Consider the following 4,427-nt stretch of genomic DNA (forward strand, 5'->3'; position numbering starts at 1 on the left):
GCTGCCTGTAGAATCCTGATGGTAACCTGCTCCCAGCTCTTGCTAATCATCTTGACACAGTGCAAGATATTGAAGTGGAACCTGTATCAAGTCACCTCTGAGTCTATGTTTTTTAGGGAAGATAGATTCATATGCCTAAGTTGATTTTCGTATGATCTATTTTTGATATTTGGAATCAGTTTTGTGGCTCGCCGTTGTACTTTTTCCAGTCTGTCAATGTCTTTAATGAGATTCGGTGACCATACGGAAACAGCATATTCCAAATGTGGACGAACTAACGATTTATATAGCTTGTTAATGAGTGATGGACTTTTGAAATCAAACGATCGCGCAATCAATCCCAGAATCTTATTTGCTTTCTCAGAGGCTGAAATACACTGCTTGGATGATTTGAGGTCGTTACTGATAATTACGCCGAGATCTTTTTCACTATCCACTTTTGTTAACGAATTTCCAAATAATTTGTAATCGTAATTGCTGTTATTTTTACCTATGTGCATTACCTTGCATTTACTTGTGTTAAATTTCATTAGCCACTTTTCAGACCATTGCTGTAATTGATCTAAATCTTCTTGAATATCTAATTGGTTTGAGTGATCATTTGCCACTCCGCACAGTTTTGTATCATCAGCAAATTTGGAAACAGTAGATTTTAGTCCATGGTCTATATCATTTATATATACTATGAATAGAAGTGGCCCAAGAACGGAACCCTGAGGAACTCCACTTGCAACACTTTTCCATCCAGAAGTTTTTCCATTTAAAACAACTCTCTGTTTTCGACCTTTCAACCAATTACTAGTCCAACCTAATAGGCTACCACTTATTCCATGCAAAGCTAATTTAGTAAGTAGTCTTTCGTGTGGGACGGTATCAAAAGCTTTTGCAAAGTCTAGATATATTAAATCTATATTGTTTCTTTTGTCATAATTCGAGATAACTGTGTTGTAGAATTCGAGTAAGTTAGTCACGCAAGAACGTTTCCGTCTGAAACCATGTTGGCTATCATTTATCAAACGGTTACTTTCTAAATGATATTCGATAGCATCTCTGATGATAGTTTCCATTATTTTTCCTACGATCGAAGTCAAACTAATAGGCCTATAGTTATTTGGTTTCTTTTTGTCACCTTTTTTGAATATGGGAGTAACGTTAGCTAGCTTCCATTCTATTGGGACATCTCCGGATATGATGGATTTCTTGAAAATAATTTCTAATGGAACAACAATCTCATTTTTAATTTCCTTTAAGATTCTTGGATGCCAACCGTCAGGCCCTGGTGTTTTGTTAACTTTGAGTTTGTCTATACACCTTTTAATTGTTTCTTTTGTTATATTTACCGTAGTGAGTAAGTTTACCCCAGACTTTTCACAGGTTTCAGTTTGGAATTCACTTTGAGGTGTTTCGTTTACGAATACCGAGCTAAAATAATTGTTTAAGAGATTACACATTCCTTCATTTGAATATTCAAGTTGACCGTCAGCAGATAATAGTGGACCAATGTGATTCCTAACAACCTTTTTATCTCTAATGTAACTATAGAATTCTTTGGGATTCTCTTTGGATTTCTCAGCGATGTTCATTTCGTATTGTCGTTTTCTTTTTCTTATTGTCTTTTTTAAATCTCTCTGTATTGATACATAACTTTCATAGTCATTAGATGCACCCGAGCACTTATATTTCTTATAAGCCTGTCTCTTTTTAGCAATACTTTTTTCAGTTTCTTTGTCGAGCCACTTAGGGCGAGCCTGATTTGGGGGACGTCTGTCCTTAAAAGGAATGTAAGTTTGAATCATCTTAGTGAGCGTATTTTGAAATATTTCCCACATCTGATCTACAGGCCTTTCGTTTAATTTTTCCTCCCAATCTGTAAGCTGAAGCTCCTGACGTAGTTCTATGAACTGAGCTTTACTGAAATCGGGTATTTTAGAAGCACAAGTATCTATTCTAAAATTGTTTAGGAGTTTGAATCTGACTAAGTTGTGATCGCTATTTGCAACAGATTCACCGACTTCTACATCAGTTGCCATGCTTTCGCGGCTAGTGATCAATAAATCGAGTAAGTTTCCATATCTTGTGGGCTCTTTTACATGCTGAATTAAGTAATTGTCACCAAGAAAATCAATCAAGCGACTACCTATATGGCCATGTTCAAGGGTCATCCAATCAATGTCAGTAAAATTGAAATCACCCATTATCAATAAATCCCGGTTGCAGAAACTAGACAGTTCTTGAAATAACAGTTTGTCGTCTGCTAATGATAATGTCTTTGGCCTATATATTACACCTATATTCATTTTTTGTCCATTTGTTTGGGTTAACTCAACCCACAAACTGTCATATGCATCCTGTTTCACTTTCTCTAAAACACAAGCATGAACATTGTTTTTAACGTACAATAGAACACCCCCACCTTTCTTGTGGTTTCTATCCTGATGAAAGTGTTTAAATCCCGCAATATTAAATTCAGCTTCGAACTCTGTACCATTTAACCATGTCTCAGTTATTCCTATCATATCGAGATTTTCGCTTTTGACATACGCCTGTATTTCTTGAAATTTGTTCCTAATACTACGAGCATTAAAGTACATAGTTTTAAGAAACTCCTGATTATTTCTTTTTGACACATTTTGAGTTTCAATATCATGTCTTATATTATCATTTTGTTTTTTATTTATGCCTTGCTCTATATTATTATTATTTGGTCCTTCATTGACATTCAATGTCTCATTAACATTTCTCCTATCAAAATTAACATTTCCCCCATCACGGACATCTGGTCGATTACGGTCATCCGATCTATTTTGTACATTTTGTCCCCCTACGTCACCGTGATTCACGCCGGCCTCCCGTCGTTCAGTGACATTATGTCCGGTATCCCTTTCTAAAATTATATTTTGTCCTCCAGTGACATTATATCCTACCGTGATATTTTTTCCTCCACTATAATTACATCCCATCGTGATCTTTTGTCTTCCACTGTCATTACATCCTATCTTGATATTTTGGCCTTCATTGACATTCTGTCCGGTATCTCTTCCTAAAATTATATTTTGTTCTTCACTGAAATTATATCCTACCGTGATATTTTCTCCTCCATTATCATTACATCCTATCGTGATATTTTGTTCTCCACTATCATTATTTCCCATCGTGATCTTTTGTCCTCCACTGTCATTACATCCCATTGTGACATTTTGTCCTAAGACATTACATCCTAATGTGTCATTTCGTCCTCTAGCGATATTACATCCTATCATGATATTTTGGCCTTCATTGACATTCTGTCCGGTATCCCTTCCTAAAATTACATTTTGGCCTTCAATGACATTATATCCTACCGTGATATTTTCTCCTCCATTATCATTACATCCTATCGTGATGTAGTTCAGTTCGAAGCTTTAAGAATCATTTAGATAAATACCTAAGTAAGATGCTGTAATGATTATAATTTATGTTATATTATTTGTTTTTGTTTTGTTATAATTTGTCTGTCTGATTTTCATTTATTATTAGTTATATGTCAATTTATTATCATTTACTATTTACCTGTTTGTTTGTTATTCAACTATACCAATGCATTTATTTATGTATTTTAATTGTTATTTACATTGTTATAGTTTTAATTTATTATTAATATGTTTTTTTTTTTTTTTTTTTTTTTTTTTTTTTTTTTTTGCATCCGACCTAGATATGGATCAAAAGGTCTCCTGTCGGCATGCTTTGCCTTTGTAATCCTTCCACAATTCTCGCAGGGTTAGGTCTGTGTCGGTGGTGGCGCTGACGCAGCGTTCAAATAGAGCACGCGCGTACAGCTTCTTGAAATTAGAAATGACCTGCTGGTCCATCGGTTGCCGAATGTAATTGGTGTTCGGAGGTGGGAATTTAATTGTGATAAAATCCAGGTCCTGGGGAAGATGTGCCTGCATGTCGAGGGGATGTGCTGGGGCGTTATCCAGCAGCAGGAGGCACTTCAGTGGGAGTCCATTCCCCTGCAGAAACTTCTTGATCTCAGGCCCGCATGCCCCTTCGAGCCACTCCTGGCACAGCTGTCAGGTTGCCCATGCCTTCGAGTTGGAACACCACATCACCGGAAGTCTGCTGCTCTTCAGGACGTTACCCCTCTTGAATGCTCGTGGCGTCTCCGAATGATACACTATGAGAGGCGTGATCTTGCAGTCGCCGCTCGCATTAGCACACAGCATTACTGTAAGCCTGTCTTTCATAGGCTTATGCCCCGGCAAAGCTTTCTCCTCAGCAGTAATGTAGGTGCTGTTGGGCATCCTCTTCTAAAGGAGTCCTGTTTCATCACAATTAAATACCTGTTGTGGCAGGTAACACTCACGAAGCACCAGCTTCACAAACTCCTTGACGAACGCCTCAGCTGTGTCTGTGTTCCCGCTTGCCGCCTAACCATGCCGTGTCAC

Source organism: Oratosquilla oratoria, chromosome 10 (genome assembly GCF_046742065.1).
Source record: "Oratosquilla oratoria isolate Oo_2021 chromosome 10, ASM4674206v1, whole genome shotgun sequence".
NCBI classification, from domain to species: Eukaryota; Metazoa; Arthropoda; class Malacostraca; order Stomatopoda; family Squillidae; genus Oratosquilla; species Oratosquilla oratoria.